Below are 19,223 nucleotides of genomic sequence, written 5' to 3' on the forward strand. Positions count from 1 at the left end.
CTGCAAATAAGTAATTAAAACACTTAATCCGCACACTGCAATTGCTTTACGCACACTGCTGACAAAACAATCGCAAATCGCAGACACACGCGTAATAGATAACAATAGGTAGGTACCATCCTATATATTTAACTAAAACTACTTAACTTTTATATGTCGGAGCCGGTAGCTCGACATCAAGGGGCGCCGCAGGCACCAGCTCCATGGCGGGCGGAAACGGTGGGCATATCACGCACACAAGTCCAACAAATGTTTATGCAACTGGTAACGAATATTGCTAATATCAAAACAAACACAATCACTTAAGTTCCAAAACACAAAAAAATCACACCAACTCAAAGCTTTAGCATCACTAAGTTATCAGAACCGGAAACGAATCCGTGGGTCAAGTAGTACACTACTAGGTACTTAAAGCGCACACGTAATCTCACGGCACGGTTATGGGATAGCGCACGGTCGCGTGTCTCTATTCATCCATGTCCCAAATCTTAATGCCCTCTCGGCACCTTAAGGAATGCTTACAACAAATATTTTAATTAATTTCATTACGTACCACATCGGACCCACGGCTACGTTCGGCGGTGTTTACAATATCCGCTCCGTCTCAAAGTACAAAGACATCACTGTGACAATTCCGCTAATGCTGTTAACGTAAACATTGGACCAGGAATGTGGGCCGCCTCCATGGGCCTCAGACACTATAAGGTTACAGGTGCCTTGCGCCGGCATATTATATGTAATACGATGTACGAATTAAATATTTATTCTTTGATACGCAGAAATGGATACGATACTTACGCGAGCCTATATAATATTAAGATACTTTGCATTCGAGTTCTTTGTTGTTAATCTTGTTATCCTCAGTGATTTTTTTGCCACGATTTGCCGCCCTTAAAATCTGGCCGCCCTAGGCCCGGGCCTACTGGGCCTTACGGCAAATCCGCCACTGATTTTTTGGTTACTTTGATCAAGAATAAAAATTACCATCTTCAAAAAACCAACTTTATTTGCAATTGTTTCAATATTTATTACAAGAAGAGATCAAATTATCAGCCTCAACAACCCAAGTAACATTTTAGTGCTATAATTTTGGTTTTCGACGCCAAAAGCTACTATAGATGTCGTATAAAGGTTTTCGGCGTGACCGCTTGTCGTATAAAAGCCTCCAGTAACACCTTTTAGCTCTATAAGCTTATACCGCTAAAAGGTGTTATTAGGAAGTGATGTAAACGTTTATATCACCATTTTATAGAGCCGCTATAGGCCTGGTCTATAACAGGATCAAATATGACTACTATAGATCTATATTATTGTATAATAGTGTTAGGAATCACTGCTATGCAATCAATTTGCGCTATTAAGGTTCCCGACAAGCCGCTATAGTTGTTGCGTTATATAGCTAAAAAGTGTTATTAGGAAGTGATGTAAACGTTTATATCACCATTTTATAGAGCCGCTATAGGCCTGGTCTATAACAGGATTAAATATGACTACTATAGAACAATATTATTATATAATGGTGTTAGAAATCACTGTTATGCAATCAATTTGCGCTATTAAGGTTCCCGACAAGCCGCTTTAGTTGTTGCGTTATACAGCTAAAAGGTGTTATTAGGAAGTGATGTAAACGTTTATATCACCATTTTATAGAGCCGCTATAGGCCTGGTCTATAACAGGATCAAATATGACTACTATATAACAATATTATTATATAATGGTGTTAGAAATCACTGTTATGCAATCAATTTGCGCTATTAAGGTTCCCGACAAGCCGCTATAGTTGTTGCGTTATACAGCTAAAAGGTGTTATTAGGAAGTGATGTAAACGTTTATATCACCATTTTATACAGCCGCTATAGGCCTGGTCTATAACAGGATCAAATAACCTACTAAAGAACAATATTATTGTATAATAGTGTTAGGAATCACTGTTATGTTATCAATTTGCGCTATTAAGGTTCCCAACAAGCCGCTTATAGTATTTTTAGTAGTCGTATTTTAACAGAAATTAAAACCTAACTATACCACTATTTTGGGAAATAGTGGCTTTGGAAAACACTGCTACAGTATTTAACACTGTAGTAGTGATATGAATACCATTATAGAGCTATTTTGCTGTATAATGAAGTTTTCAGGATACGTTTATATAGCTTTGAAAAGCGTTAATAGTCGTTTTCTAATGCCTTTTATATCTCATCGCCGTATACGTCACAATTACTCTTTTATATCACAGAACTGTGGAATAATGGTTTCGGTATCTCTTTTAAAACACAATAGCGTTATAGCTGAGTTTACTATATGTTTTATAAAAAAAAACTGTTTAGAAGATCTTTCTATAGTAAAACATTGAAAACAAGTATTGTTTTCTATATAAAGAACTTATAAGTTAAACTGGATCATAGTTAAAGTCTCATGCAACCTAATTGAATCCACAATGGCGGGCTTATGGCAGTGAATGCGTATGATAAGTGACATAGTCGAACTATAAAAGCGTATGTTTTACTTCTTGGATTCATAGTAGAAACTATGGTGCCAATAATTTTATTGTATTAAATTATATTTATTTATTTTATTCAAAACAGGTATAAATCGAGGGCGCACTTAAAATACTCCATTAAACTGATATTCTTTTAACGGTAAAATTTCCATCGCATACCTTTTTGCAGTAATGATGGAATTATACGAAATCCAAATTATTTTGATTGACACTAAACTTCACAAGTTCACACGCCACTTTTCATAAAGTTTAGAACAGTTTTTGTTAAATATTACACACATAAAATTTTAGAAATTTCATTCATTCGCATTAAAAGGGACGGCAACTGCTATTACAGAACAAAAAACCTGTATAACGGAATCTCAAATGCTACTATAGCATAAATTGATACTATAATAGCGTTACTGTGTCCTCTATGTCAACAAATTAGCACAATAGTCATCATCACATCACCATTATAGACCTTAAACGTCACGGATGATACTGCTATAGCCCTATTATATCACTAAATGGCTGCATAATTGCGCCAAATCGGCTCTACAGTACCAATATAGACTATTTATAGGACTATTTAATGTGATTTAATTTGGTGCTCACGACCACTATAGGACCAGAAATTGTTACTTGGGAAGTACCGTGACATAATCAACTATGTGTCACTATCAATGTTAATGTCAATGTTACCCCATGCAAGTGATCAAAGACACCCCAAAAAGTAAATCATTAGTAGTAAATACCTAGTTTGACTTTATGATAGAAAATTTCTGGCAAGCTAATATTCACTGTGAACCTTTTACTTTAATACCCACTACGTTAGTTTAGAAATTTATTTAAACATGAAAAATAGCAACAAACTATGCTTTTATTTTGACACGTTATCCGCACTACCCAAGACCATACTTACTTATTCACCGCGTCAGAGCACCATCTAACTATAAAGGTTGGTTAAGGGTTATTAATATCTGGGCGACCGAGCTTCGCTCGGTTCTATTTTAATATATCACGTCTTTAGATAAAAAAAACTCTTATGAATACAAAAACAAAAAAAAAAGACAAAAAACAAAAACTTAATTTCTGACCGGGATTCGAAACCCTGACACCTACGATCTATCTGCGTACATTAGACCGACTCGTGCGACTGAGCTAAGCGGAATCGACGTTTACAAATGCGAAAGAAAATCTCATGAAAACTCGAAAATTCGCGTTTTCCGGGATCCAAGGCTACGCTAGATCGATTTTTCACCCCCGAAAACCCCCACTAAACAAATTTCAGCGAAATCGTTAGAGCGGTTTCCGAGATCGTCGGTATATATAAATAAATAAATAAATAAATAAATAAATAAATAAATAAATATACAAGAATTGCTCGTTTAATATATAATATGTGTAGATTTCATTACCGACTCACATACATAACATATTAAATCCTTATTTTTTTGGTCAAATAAATATAATATGACAGGTCATATTTTGTTCGCAATCCGAAAGAGTCAACCCTAGCACTTTTCCCTATTCACCCCCTTCCCGACCCTATTCAGCCCAACGTTAGAGTGAGCGAAAATTACTAAATAAAACGACATATTTTCAAAGACAAACCGAAGTTCACACTGCCAGAAGATTTTTTGTGTAAAAAATTTGCATGGCACATATAAAAAAACTGCTATCGACGTTCAAAAGTCGGTTTTGGCCCTATTCACCATAAATTACGTTAGTTTATACCCGTTCCGACCCCATCAACCCAAAATCTTTAGAAAACGATGTACTATGTAGCCCAATTTTATTTGGTATTTTGGAGGTAACTAGTAAAAATAATTTAGTTTTACAATTGTGCGAAAATAGATTCTCATTTGGCCGGTTTTTTTACCTGGTCTGGTGGCCTAGTGGTAATAACGTTAGCTGCGTAAGCTAAAGACCCGGGTTCGATTCCCGGCTCAGCCACCGTGAGCCTTGTCGTTTTTTCTTTCGTGTATGATATCTATTTCAATATATGTATGTGGACAGTTGGACACTTTATTGTACATAAGACAAGTTAGGACATAAAAATACAGTATAGTTATGATGTACAAAGGCGACCTTATCCCTATAAGGGATCTCTTCCAACCTTTGAGCGAATTGAAAATTTATTATTCATATAAACTTGAAAAGGAACAAATCAAAAATAATTTAATAAAATAATTTTATTTCTTCCCTAGTTGTATAGTTTCGTACTTATGATTTTTATTTTAAAGTAATCCGTTTATATTATAGAGGTGGACAGAAGTGTGATTAATATTTCTAAGTGTTAATTTCTTGTATCTAGTCTAACTACGAAGCAATACATTGACGTATAAATTGCGTCCATATACAGAGAGGTCAATCATAAAAATATCACTTTAGGTAAGTTATATATCTTTTATACAATGTGACAAGCATTGACCACACATCCCAATTCACCCCTCTTCCGACCCTAATCACCCTCTTCGTAAACCTATTCACCCCCTTTGCGACCCAATTTCCCCCATTCCTGATCCCATTCACCCCTCAGGCCGCGGATATTTATTCATCCCGTAAAAATTTCCTAACACAGTTGCATCGCTTTCTTCATGAAAACCATTACAAAAATGAAAATATGTCTTATGATTTTCTGTTATACATAAACTTTAGAAGTGTATACACATTCAAAAGGATAATGAACGATTAAAATGAGTAAAAATCCAATAAATTTGGACGTCAACTTTGACAGACATGAAACTGTAAATATATTATTTTCCTACTTTGATTGCGGAAAATAGAAGGAATATGTCAAGAAATATAATAACATTATATACCCCCGGAACCCTTTTCACCCCAAATTACGGTATTTATTAAATTGTCATTATGTATAATGTCGGTTTAATACGGAACCCTACACTGACGCGCTCTTGGTCGGTTTTTCTTCTTAATGCTATATTTAAGAGATAATAAAAAATTACACCTCCCAATTTATACTTAATAAGTTTTTTATGCAAAAATTTCATTTTTGGCACAAGCTATTATCGCCGACTGTACCTTTCTTTCAACAATCATCTATTGCTCTCCGAGACATTTCTAAAAACCCCTGACTCAATGGGGATACGACGTTTCATAACAGAGTTCCTATGATCACCTTTCTACTTCATAATCAGATTAGCTCCATGATACCATAATATTACATTGTTACTTGATTTACATATGTGTGCAAAATTTCAGCTCAATCGGAAACCAGAAAGTGGGTCAAATTTAGCTTCTACGTTTTGACTCAAACTAACATACCTAATTACCTAGTAACAAGGCAAGTTGAATAAAAGCTTGTATAAAGGCTTCTGATACTAGATTTGCAATAAGTTTACTTGTCATAATTTAAGAACAAATGAGACAGACATATCCAATGAAAAGTCTACACCGTTTTCGTGAACTGTCAAATCACCTCATACAATTTACGGCTGTAAGGCAACCAGGTAGGGTTTGTTATTGCACTTTAATTACATATTAATGATTTCTAGCCCGTAAGATATATATTTGCTTTAACAATGGATAGATATTTATGCGGGTGAGAGTGTAATTTAGGCTTATGGCTAAGCCGCGCTGACGCGGCGTCTTTTTCCATACAGTTCCCGAAACTACGCTCGCGAGACGCTAGAAAGAGAGACGATGTTTTTGCCGGTCACGGAGCATCACAAATTTTTGCCGGGAACATGTCGTCATATACCTACTTATGGCCCCCTATAGAAAATCAGATATTTTTGCACGGCCGTTCATAGTCATTTATGCTGGTCACCAGCTGGTATTCCATGAATATTTGGTCTAGTTGAGTGGAGAAGTACCATTCAAAACAAGCGCTTTCTAAACAACGATGTATTTTGGTACTTTATAATTATTATTGTTTTCAACTTACGATTACGTGTTCGCGGTATGCACAGAGTAAATCTTTAATGAAATCGAGACATTTTTTTATATATACAATTAAATTTGAACCAGAAGCACTATACCTATACCCGCTCGCATTCCCCTTTTTTCTATTATAAGTAAGAATCGATTAATAAGTATCTGAATATGTATGGATAAATTAAATTGTAATTGTTTACATACAACCTGTGAAGTTTGGTTGACAAAATTTGACGTAGGTGCTGTCATATATATTTTTGAAATGACGTACTGTTAATACCAGCGTAATGAAAATGTATTCCAATGAGTAAAAGAAAACATGAAACTTTTTTTCAATTTAACCGAACTAGAATGAAATCATTTATACTCATTCGGTTGTGTTCGTTATTTTCTTTAATAATGTGATATCTTTTTATTTATTTTTTATGCACAAGCCATGCACCTTTAAACTTTAAATGAGATTGGATCTCCACCTGACATATTTGATTTACCCTATTTATTTTGAGCACAGTTTTACATTGGTATGGTTTTTCGTGTACGTACACTATTTTCTGTCAAAATATTTGTCAAATTTAATTGTCAACGCGGAGCGACCGGCGACACGTCTGTCTCCGATGAGCCGCTCACGGCGTCTAATCGAAAGGAGAATTCTGACAGCAATGGCGAATGTATGGAAATTTTACGATAGTTTAAATTTAAGGTAAAATTTCTTTGTTGCCTTTGAGAGGAAAAATATAAAAAACGTCAAAACTTCTAGTCCATTTATCTGGCTTTTAGAATCACTTAATGTTATAACTAAAGTATTGAATTTTTTTAACAAAGTTTACTAAACGGCAACATACGTTTTTCTCATTTTAGGTCAACTTTGCGTGGGTTTATTTATTATACCTTTAATAATTAGAGATTCTGAATAGTCAAAAGTTGTAGACACACTCTTTAAGATAATAACTACATTTATTTTATTTCATTTAATTTAGAAATGTGAGCAGCATTTGTTAAACGCCGAATGCACTTTTCGAGGATTTCGTACGACCCCCTTCATAAGTCATAACAAATTGAACTCGTACCTAATTACAACCTTGTCATTCTGAATATTGGGTTTAAATTTGCTTACTGCGATTACCTGTCAAATTTGAAGTTTACTGTGACAAAGCTTTAAAGTGTTTTACAATGACATCTTAGCTGTCTATTGGTAAACCTTATGTCGTTGCAGTAACGTACACAAATAAATAGTTTTATGGTTTATGATGGTAGTTAGCAATTATTTTATTGAGTGTAGAGCTAAAAGTCAAGTAGAGCTGTACAGAAATCTAAAAATTCAATTAAAAAAAAAGTAACCATCAGATTAAAAGATGAATACTCTAGCTAGATGAGTTTAAAAAAATAAAAATCTGTTGGGGTGTCTGAGGTTTTGAGTGATACCGGAAACACGTTGTATAATAGTACCTACTAAGATTGATGATTGGTGATGTAATACCTCTGCCACACTATGCTCCTCGCGCTGCCACGATGTTGCCCTCTCCGGCCACACACTGCCCTACTCACGCGATTATTGCACTAGCTTGTTGCCGGCCCTTTGACTCGCGCCAAAAATATGGATCCGACAAAATAGGGAGCGGTGGGCATGACTAGGAGCAAGACAAGCGGCATGACGACTAGCGCTTAGGGATTGCAATCCGGATAATCCGGAGTTCGAAAATCCGGATTATCCGCTGATTTTCCGATCCGTTCCTAAATCCGGATTTTAAAACCAAAATCCGAATTTTCGGATTTCTAGTTTAACATCGCAATTTCAACCGAAATAAGGGACCCGAGAGGTTATGTTTGTGCAATCTAATGTATAGCAACTAGCGCGGCCACACTATGCCTCTGCCTACTTCCCTCGCTACTTCCCACGCCGCTCGTCGAGTGTGTGGCAGAGGTATTAGATAAAGAGTACTGAAACTGTGTGACTTGCCTTTTGCCTTCATACATGGCCGCTATGCATTAGCACGTCTTTGCCGATGTGCAATGTTCCACTGATAATGTGACAAGAATGGTGACGGAACTAATTTGTTCTGCGGGTTCTGCCTATTGTATATGTGACACTCCTTTAGTTGCAGGCGTCCATAGGTTACGGTGACTGGTTTCAGGCGGACCGTATGCTTGTTTGCCACCGACGCAGTGTAAAAAAAAGTTTGTTTGTGTCTAGGTTGCGTAGCCAACATGCCAATAAAACATGTATGCCATTGTTTCACTAATATTTTGACGACCATTTGTCCTAGTGTATAGCCAGGGTCAAGTGTAAATATTTGTTTTTTTTTGGGTTCCGTACCTCAAAATGGAGAGACAAACCCTTATAGGATTACTTTGCTATTCGAAAACAGATAGCAAAATTGCATTTTATCCACAAGAGTGCAAAGTAATTTCATACAAATTTTAATTTGACGTCTTAGGCTGGCTGGTAGAATTTACCTATAAATGATGATTTTGAATCATAAATATTGAATAAATTGATGGATTTGATTTAATTTGATGTTTTATAGTTAGTATTTTGTTAGTGTTGGTGTGGTGAAAAATTTCTCAAGTAGCTCAAGATTCCACTTTTTGAACCACTCGCTACGCTCGCTCGCGGTTCAATATTGGAATCTTTCGCTTGCTCGGGTATCAATAATGGCACGTGCGGTTAAACAACTACTTTGCCCCTTTGTATAACAAATAACCATTAATCACAGCGGCCACTTTTGGGAGGTAAAAGTGAAAATTAAAAATCTAAGTTTTTGAACTACAAACCAAATAAAAAACTTTTTATAAGTATCTTATTCTTTTTAACCCCCGACGCAAAAACGACGGGGTGTTATAAGTTTAACGTGTCTGTCTGTCTGTCTGTTTGTCTGTCTCTGTGTGTGTCTGTCTGTGGCATGAAGCTCCCGAACGGATGAACCGGATTCTGACGCTTTATGCCAGGAACGCAGAATGTCAGATTAGCAGAATGCCAGATTCGCAAAAAGTCAGATTCTCAGAATGTCGGATTCGCAGAATGCCAGATTCTCAGAATGCCAGATTCGCAAAAAGTCAGATTCTCAGAATGTCGGATTAGCAGAATGCCAGATTCGCATAATACCAGATTCGCAGGTTGCCATACTCAATGGCAGGTGATTACTGTAGGTACCACGCGATGGAATACTACTTAAACAGAATAGGTAACATTACTTAATTCTCCCATTGCACCATTTCTTCGTATACCTCTAGATACCTTTGTGTGGCCTAATGGTTGACTGATAGAGAATGCCATTAGAAAATAACACTGTTTAGATTGTACTGTACATCGCTGTATACCTGTAGCCTATGGACAAGATATACTCAGCGTTCGCTAAATGCTCTGCGGGTCCAATACAACGATGCGTTTAGGGTGCTCAGCTGTTGCGGCTGCCGCGGTACTACTGTAGTGCGTCCGGTATGTTTGCTGACGCTAGTGTTGACGGATTTCATGCCACACTTCGCAAGCGTTGTGCCGCGATGCTCGATAGGATCCGGGGTAGCCGTCACAGCCAGCCAGTGTAGTAGCCAGTCGGTGTGACAGTTGCCTTTTGAGGCATTGGTGCTCCATGCATGTGAGCCAAATTAATACATTTAATTTAATTTAATTTATAACTATAATATATAATATAAGTAATCGGCCTTCGGCCTTCGCTGGGTTTCGAAGCTCCGCGTCGGGCCTTCGGCCCGCCGCTTCGCTTGTTAAGATACTTTTTGTTATTGTTTCGCTTGGGAGCACAGTCTGTACGCAGCTCGGCCTGCGGCCTTCGCGTGCTTGGGAGCACTCTCTGCCCGCAGCTCGGCCTGCGGCCTTCGCGTGCTTGGGAGCACTCTGCCCGCAGCTCGGCCTGCGGCCTTCGCGTGCTTGGGAGCCTCTCAGACACGCTCCGGGCCTTCGGCCCTCCGCGTAGTTACTGTGGGATTTGTGGGGAAGTTGGAGCTTAAACACGACCCAATAGTAAAAGTGTCTTGAGAAGCTCACGACGGGCCTGCGGCCTGCGGCCTCCGGCCCGTCGTTTCGCTTCTCTAAGTACTTCTCTCTTACTATTGGGTCGTGTTTAAACTCCAACTTCCCGGTCCGCCGGCGAGCCGATCAGGGACGCTCCGGGCCTTCGGCCCTACGCGGAGCTCGGCCTTCGGCCTTCGCTGGGTTTCGAAGCTCCGCGTCGGGCCTTTGGCCCGCCGCTTCGCTTATTTAGATACTTTTTGTTATTGTTTTCTTGGGAGCACAGTCTGCACGCAGCTCGGCCTGCGGCCTTCGCGTGCTTGGGAGCACTCTGCCCGCAGCTTGGCCTGCGGCCTTCGCGTACTTGGGAGCCTGTCAGACACGCCCGGCCTTCGGCCCTCCGCGTAGTTACTGTGGGGATTGCAGGATTTGTAGGGAAGTTGGACCTCCGGCCTGCGGCCTCCGGCCCGCCGCGTCGCTTTTTAGACACTTTTACTTATATTTTCTTGCTTGGGAGCACTGTCTGTACGCAGCTCGGAACTTGGACCGGAGCAATGACCGTCGGGCTGTAGAACGCTCCCTCAGGCTGGTAGGGAAATTTGACTTTGTCCCCTCTCGCCGCCGTTTTTGACTTTTCCAAAATTTTTTTTTTTCTCATTTTTTATTTTTGGCCCCCGCTCTTACCACGTGCCAAATTTGAACGCGCTCGGACCGAAAATAAAAAAAAAATTTCAAAGTCGGCCATTTTGAAATTTTGTAAATGCCATTCGATGTACCTCAGATAACTGTACAACATTAGTTTAAGCACTATTAACCTTTTTCCTACCGTTACGGAGCTATGGGGATTTAAAAAAAAAACCTCCATACAAACTGGTAGGGAAATTTGACTTTGTCCCCTCTCGCCACCGTTTTTGACTTTTCCGAATTTTTTTTCTCATTTCTATTTTTGGCCCCCGTTCTTACCACGTGCCAAATTTGAACGCGCTCGGACCGAAAATAAAAAAAAAATTTTTCAAAGTCGGCCATTTTGAAATTTTGTAAATGCTATTCGATGGACCTCAGATAACTGTACAACATTAGTTCAAGCACTATTAACCTTTTTCCTACCGTTACGGAGCTATGGGGATTTAAAAAAAGGACCTCCATACAAATTTCAATTGGCCTTCAAAGGGCGCCATTTTGAATTTTTCAAAATTTTCTTTTTGTATACTAATCTTGGGGTGGCTGTCTACTTGTGTGCAAAATTTCAGCGCGCTCGGACCATTTTGAAATTTTTCAAAAAAAAAAAGTCGGCCATTTTGATTTTTTTTTAATGCCATTCGATGGACCTCGGGTGACTGTATAACATTTGTTTAAGCACTTTTCACTTCTTTGTACCGTTACGGAGATATGGTAATTAAAAGAAAAACCTCCATTCAAATTTCAATTGGCCCTCAAAGGCCGCCATTTTGAATTTTTCAAAATTTTCTTTTTGAATACTAATCTTAGCGCGACCGTCCACCCGTGTGCCAAATCTCAGCGCGCTAGGACCGTTTTGAAAATTTTCAAAAAAAAAGTCGGCCATTTTGATTTTTTTTTAATGCAACTTTTTTCTACTCGGATACCTGTATGACATTTGGTCGAGCACCCCCGGCTATCTCTTACGGTTTAAAAGTTGCCATACAAAATAAAAGTGGCCAGTTTTCCCACATTTGTAGTCTCTACGACAAACTTGAAAAATCGTCAAAAAAAAAGTCGGCCATTTTGAAAAAAAAATGTAATGTGATGTAGACCAAATGTAGACTGTAAATTTTAATTTAATGTAATGTGATATGGATTTTAATTGCACGAAATATATTTTTTTTTTTTAATGCTTGTTGTAAATTTTACCTTTATCACTTTTGACGAAGACTGAGGTGAATTATAATTAGGTATGACTGATGTAGTTTAGACGAAGTTTGTTGCGGATGCTATTTTGTACCTACGCGTTTGACGAAGCCCGCGCTGTGGATTTCGATGATGGTTTGTATCTTTTGAATATGGAATAAATTATTTTATTTTATAGGAAAATTAAGTGATGTTACCTATTCTGTTTAAGTAAGTATTCCATCGCGTGGTACCTACAGTAATCAGAATCACCTGGCATTGAGTATGGCAACCTGCGAATCTGGTATTATGCGAATCCGGCATTCTGCTAATCCGACATTCTGAGAATCTGACTTTTTGCGAATCTGGCATTCTGCGAATCCGACATTCTGAGAATCTGGCATTCTGCGAATCCGACATTCTGAGAATCTGACTTTTTGCGAATCTGGCATTCTGCTAATCTAACATTCTGCGTTCCTGGCATAAAGCGTCAGAATCATTTACGAGGACAAAGACACTATAAACAAAAACTATTATGGAATGTGGATACATTACCGAGGTGCAGCAGTGGTGGAAGATTCCTTCTACATGGACGGCTTGAAGACTGGTCACGAAGACTTATCTGAAATGAAGGTGATATACACTGAAGTTAGTAAGTTACTAAAAGCTGGTGGATTTAGCAAGCAAAGATGTTCAAGCAACTCACACGAGCTGTTTAAGTACTTACATGAAGGTAGTGTCGGTAAAGAAAAGGTCAACAATCTGAAAATAAAGCTAGATAAGGTAATAAAAAGACTTGAACTTACCTGGGACAGGAACGAAGACATCTTTAAAATTACTGTGTACTTACCGGAACTCAGGAACCCTGTAACAAAAAGGTTAGTTTTGTCAGATGTGGCAAGGATCTTCAATCCCATAGGATGGATGGCTCTAGTCGTCATAACGGCTAAGGTCATACAGAAGTTATGGCTTGTATGCAATCATGGAATAAACGAATGGGATCCTTACCGAAATGAGCTGAACAAACTTCAAATGATCGCTATCCCGCGATGGCTAAAAATCACAGCACTCTGCAAAGACATACAACTTCATGGGTTCGCTGATGTGTCATCCGTAGCCTACGCTGCAGTAGCTTATGAACGAGTCGTAGATGAAGATGATGAAGTGCATATTAAAATGATATCAGCAAAAACGATACCGATGGATAAGACTTTTGTCTGGGCTATGGAGTGTCCGAAAGAGAAAAATATCGAGATCGCTAGAGTTGACATTCTACTAACAAGTTTAGAAATGAAGAAGATGTTCCACATCGACCTAGGTGACACTCTTATATGGGAAAGGTTGTCATCAATGACAAGGTTGAAGAGAGTACTAGTTCAGGGCAGAATATTTATAAATTGGCAAGACAAGAAAAGAAGAGAAGATTATTTGACAGCAGCTGAAATGGAAGAAATAGAAGTTAGATGCATACGATACTACCAATATTTAATTTATGAAGAGGAAATTAACGTATTAAAGAAGACTAGGAAAAGATGGAAGTTGGAATACCTAAACACCTTATAACCACGATACAAGTGGCAAGACACAGTTAACCTCCCAACTGTTGGAGATCTCGTTGTAATCCAGGAGGATGACTTGCCGCCCGCAAAATGGCTACTAGGAAAGATAACAGCCTTACCTCCAGGACCTGATCAGCTGCTGCGAGACCCTTGTCAAAGTTGGTACTCTTACCAAAGCACCCCGATAATTAGTGGACTCGCTAAAATGACAGGAGTCTATAGGCTACTGTGTCCGCTTACCATCCTTTCACTTATAAATCGCACGCGTGCTAAACGTAGGTACTATGTTCTACCATTCTTGGTAGGTAGGTACAAGAGGGTGGGCGGTCAGTTAGATAAAGTACGAGTAAGTTTAAAAATACCCAAATACCTATTTATTAGGTAAAACCTCTAATCTTCCAAATGAATATGAAAGTTAGCTATAATCTGTAGTATAAGTTAAAGAATAATTACAAAAACTTTTTTCTGCTGTGTACCTTAATACATGTGCATACTCACCTATAGATAGACGTAACTTGTAATTTGTGATTTTAATAGTTACTCATTAAGGAAATAAACCACTTCATATTATTTCGCCAACACCAGATGTCGATCAAATATAGATCTTATTATGTTAGTGTAAGATTTAATTCTCGAGTGTGTGCATTAAACAGTTTGTAAAAATACTTAAGATGATAACAAGTTTCTATGTTCGTACTTACCTAACCATAAAAACATTGTTTACCTACTAAAAGGTTATTATTTTTGGCTAACACTAGTTTGCATTTAGTATCTAAACAAATCCATACAGTCCATTAATGTTGAATCATGTTATATTAAATTAGCAAACAAGTTGTGGTTTGGATAAGAAAAAGAATGTTAAGTATGTTATAGTTTTAAGTACGTATAAAAGGTGGATATAAACTTACACTTACGACACAATGTAAAATTATAAAACAGAAAGCATTATTTTATTAATTTCGGAGTTAGGTATATTATGTCAGTATATTATTTGCTCAGTTTGCATTATGTAGAAGCAAAACGAACTAAGTCGGAACTGTAAGCATCGCAGACTATGATATTCTATTTGTATGAATATAAGGTTCAAAGTAGCTTCTTTGTTATTGATAACGTAATAACATATAATAAGAATGCAACCGAGCAGCTGGGTGATGGGATTTTTGTTTACTTCTTTCACATTTATTATGTATGTAGACATTTGTAGGTACCTAGCTTGACTAGTTATTAGCACGTAATTAGCATCAAGCTAACTTGTTCGTAAAATATAATAATATTTTCTAAGGCTCGGCCATAGATTATATTGTGCCATCAGGGACAAAAATGTACCTACACATATTATTTGTTAAGATAAGCTGAGATAGATATATAGGTATTTGTAGTTACTGTATCTAATGAGTAAAAACTTACCTATAGTTTTTTGATAACAATAAGCTAATGTTGTTTTTATTATAACTGTTATATTTTGCTAACTTAAGGCCTTTACGTAACCTTAATCAAAGTTTAGACATTTATGAAGTTCATTTAAGTGGTTAAAGTTTACGATGTTTTTTCTTGGTTTTAAGTTAACTAATGTTTTTTTTTTCGCTCATTTTGAGGCTTAGTTTAAAAACTGTTGTTTTTGGTGGGCGGTATGTTTAGTTAAAATTTGATTATCTATACGCACCTATACATACCTGTACCGATGTATGTACCGATGATGAGCCGACCCGCCACTGCATTTTTAGTTGCAATAAATAGTCATAAGCGTATGGACCTGTTTTAATTTCTTCTAACACCTTCACTCCAAAATGAACCCTAACAACCCGAACAGGTGGTTATCAATTCGTCTGTATTTTTTTTAATGTTTGTTCCTCGATATCTCCGTCGTTACTGGACCGATTTTGTTTTTTTTTTAAATTTAATGTATATGCATACAGACTGGTCCCATTTTTCTCAGAACCTAGTTCTGGTGATGGGATCCTGGAGAAATCGAGGAAACTCCTCAAATCTGAAAGGCACACATATGGTGATTTTTGTATTTTTTAAGGAACAGCATGCATTTACGCACGGAACAGTGACATTTAGTGCAATGGAACTGCTGATGATGGTCAGAACGGAACTCCTCAAATCTGAACGGCACGCTTATAGTGACTTTGGTATTTTTATAATAACGGCATACACTTACGTCCAGAACAGTGACATTTGGTCCAGTGGAACTGCTGATGATGGTCAAAACGGAACTCCTCAAATCTGAACGGCACACTTATAGTGACTTTGGTATTTTTATAAGAACAGCATGCACTTTCGTCCAGAACAGTGACATTTGGTGCAGTGGAACTGCTAGAAGATCAGAACGGAACTCTTTAAAGCTAAACGGCACACTTACTTATAGTAACTTTGGTATTTTTATAAGAATAGCATGCATTTAAGTTCAGAACAGTGACATTTATTTAGTTATGTTTGTTAAGAATATTGAGTTTTCAAGTCAAATTTTGTCAAGCTTTGATTTCTTATAATCGGATTCATGAGGAATTCAGGAAACTCCTCAAACCTTAACGGTATATACGTATATTCATTTGTGTTGCCATCAAATAATGAAAGTATTAAAAGCCGTTTTAAAAAATACCTGCACATTTCTACGTAATCCAACATTCGCAAGTAGTTTTCACCAGAACCCCAAAGGCGGTGGTTTTTTTTTCTTAAAAATTATTGCTTTTTAGGTGCTAGCATTTCTCCACAACAGACAAAATTTAGGTTATACCAGGCTCGGAAAATGATTAGATAAATGTCAGTTCAGTACATTACCAGTCAAAAAATCGGCCAAGTGTGAGTCGGACCACGCATATGGGAGGATTCCGTAGCTGTAGATCTGTATAAGTAGGTACGTATATAATATATGCATACTAGCCCAGGTTATAGTGTAGTGAAAGTAGCCAACCGGGGAATAGGACAAACTAGTAAATGTTGTAGTGGCCAATCGAGGAATTAGACAATCTGGTAATTTTAACGATGGTCGTTCGGGGAATGGGTGGCCCTACAAAGAATTTTCACAGTGGCCGTTCGGAGAACTGGACGTAGAAAGAATTCCAACATTGGTCTATCGGGGAAATGGTCGGACAAGGAAACGGCCGAACCAAGAAATGGCCCATATAGGAAAATTTGCATGGTGGTCGTTCGGGGAATGGGGCCAACAAAGAATTTTCACAGTGGCCGTTCGGAGAACTGGACGTAGAAAGAATTCTAACAGTGGTCTATCGGGGAAATGGTCGGACAAGGAAACGGCCGAACTAAGAAATGGCCCATATAGGAATTTGCATGGTGGTCGTTTGGGGAAGTGGCCGTAGGTGACCGGATCCTACAGTTGTAGTTCTTATTACAAGCGCATAATGTCTACCGGTGGGACCTATTCCCTGTAGTCTTGCCGCGTAGTCTTACCAGTTGAACCATTGGGAATTTGCTTCAATAGACTTACTGATTGTAAGACTTTGCTTTTTTGGACGTAACCAGACGCTGTTACTTTTTCTTGTTACTTTAATGGCGCATTTCATTAGTCGATAATGGCGCAATTTCATTAGTCGATAATGGCGCAATTTCATTAGTCGATAATGGCGCAATTTCATTAGTCGATAACTCATTCGGTATACAGTATACGGGGAGTCCCCGCGGGCGATATAACAACCAATGAAAGCGCTGCAATTTAATTGGTCGCTAACCCGTTCGGTATGCAGCATACGGGGAGTCACCGCAGGCGAGATAACGACCAATGAAAGTGGTGTAAATTGATTGCCAATCAATGATTGGTCGTTATGCAGTTTACGGGGACTCCCCGCAGGCGAGATAACAACCAGTGAAAGTTACTATTACTATTTAATTTCCCGAATGCGGGCCCTGTGGCATGCGCCGCATGCATTCTAGAAATCTCTAGCACCCCGAATGCGGACCCTATCAACTAATGAAAACGTTTCCCCGAATGCGGGCACTGTGGCACGCGTTCCAGAAATCTCTCGTAACCCGCATGCAGGCCCTATCGACTAATGAAAATGCGCCATACTTCTGACAATACATGTTACCCAATTAGTAATTAGGTTCCAATAGTCTTCTGATATTCATTTCATTCATTTCTTTATTTCTTGAACAATATAAATTGTGTTGTGATATAAATTGTGATAGTGAAGCCTGACCAGAAATACATATAGGATTGTCAGGACAGCGCTGTTATTTATATGTTATTCATTAGTCGATAGGGCCCGCATGCGGGGTACGAGAGATTTCTGGAACGCAGTCCACAGGGCCCGCATTCGGGGAAACATTTTCATTAGTCGATAGGGTCCGCATTGGTGCGAGAGATTTCTGGAACGCATGCCACAGGGCCCGCATTCGGGAAATTAAATAGTAATAGTAACTTTCATTGGTTGTTATCTCGCTTGCGGGGAGCCCCGAATGCTGCATAACGACCAATCAATTTGCACCACTTTCATTGGTTGTTATCTCGCCTGCGGCGACTCCCCGTATGCTGCATACCGAACGAGTTAACGACCAATTAAATAGCACCATTTTCATTGGTTGTTATCTCGCCTGCGGCGACTCCCCGTATGCTGCATACCGAACGAGTTAACGACCAATTAAATTGCACCACTTTCATTGGTTGTTATCTCGCCTGCGGCGACTCCCCGTATGCTGCATACCGGATGAGTTAACGACCAATTAAATTGCACCACTTTCATTGGTTGTTATCTCGCCTGCGGCGACTCCCCGTATGCTGCATACCGAACGAGTTAACGACCAATTAAATTGCACCACTTTCATTGGTTGTTATATCGCCTGCGCGGACTCCCCGTATGATGTATACCGAACGAGTTATCGACTAATGAAATTGCGCCATTACATACGTTGCCATCCGTTGGGCTGATGGTCGTCAGTGCGCCACTTTAGGTACGATAGTTTACCATGACTAGGTACTGACATTTTCGTTGGAACGCATGTACTTTTTCTAATGCATTTCGGTAGTACTGGCATATTAGCGCGAGCTAGATGTAAAGAAAGCGAGTTACGTGAATATTAGCAAAATGTTGCGGATTTTACCTACAATATAATGCCACCTGCGCTGCGTACGTGAACCCGCTCCGTTCACCCGCATCATACACTTGCTAATACAAGTACTTATAGGTAATCCACGATAAGTTTGCAATGATTTTCACAGCCTCGCCAGTGCTGATGTTATTTTAAACTTTGATGAAATTATGACGTTTACTTAACCCTTGCAGAGGTGGGGCTATTAAAATCTATGCAGAGATTATTGAGTATGCATGCAATCAAAAATTATATCGGGTCAAATGTAATCTTAATAAAAACTACTATTACCCAATTTGGATTCAGACAGTTAATCAAAATACCTACCAGAATAAATAATCTATCTAGCACATGTATTGATCACGCATTTACAAATATATCGATGTGTAATATTCAAAATGTGTTTTCTGATGAATTAAACCTATC

General features: G+C 38.4%; 2 protein-coding genes across 3 annotated transcripts in view; both read left to right on the forward strand.

Moving 5' to 3' along the window:
• The window catches only part of LOC125241310, a 95,247-nt gene that overhangs the window by 39,336 nt on the left and 36,688 nt on the right, over positions 1–19,223 (forward strand). The gene's annotated exons all lie outside the window — the stretch shown is intronic.
• Positions 1–19,223, forward strand: part of LOC125241309 — a 54,579-nt gene that overhangs the window by 33,995 nt on the left and 1,361 nt on the right. The window contains exon 1 of one of the 2 annotated variants that reach the window (XM_048149720.1): positions 16,503–16,608. The exons of the other annotated variant lie outside the window; for it this stretch is intronic. The gene's annotated coding sequence lies outside the window, so the exon portion shown is untranslated. Of the gene's footprint in view, positions 1–16,502; positions 16,609–19,223 lie in introns of those variants that run through there. 2 annotated transcript variants of the gene reach the window in all.

This window comes from Leguminivora glycinivorella, chromosome Z, assembly GCF_023078275.1.
Source record: "Leguminivora glycinivorella isolate SPB_JAAS2020 chromosome Z, LegGlyc_1.1, whole genome shotgun sequence".
Taxonomy (NCBI): Eukaryota; Metazoa; Arthropoda; class Insecta; order Lepidoptera; family Tortricidae; genus Leguminivora; species Leguminivora glycinivorella.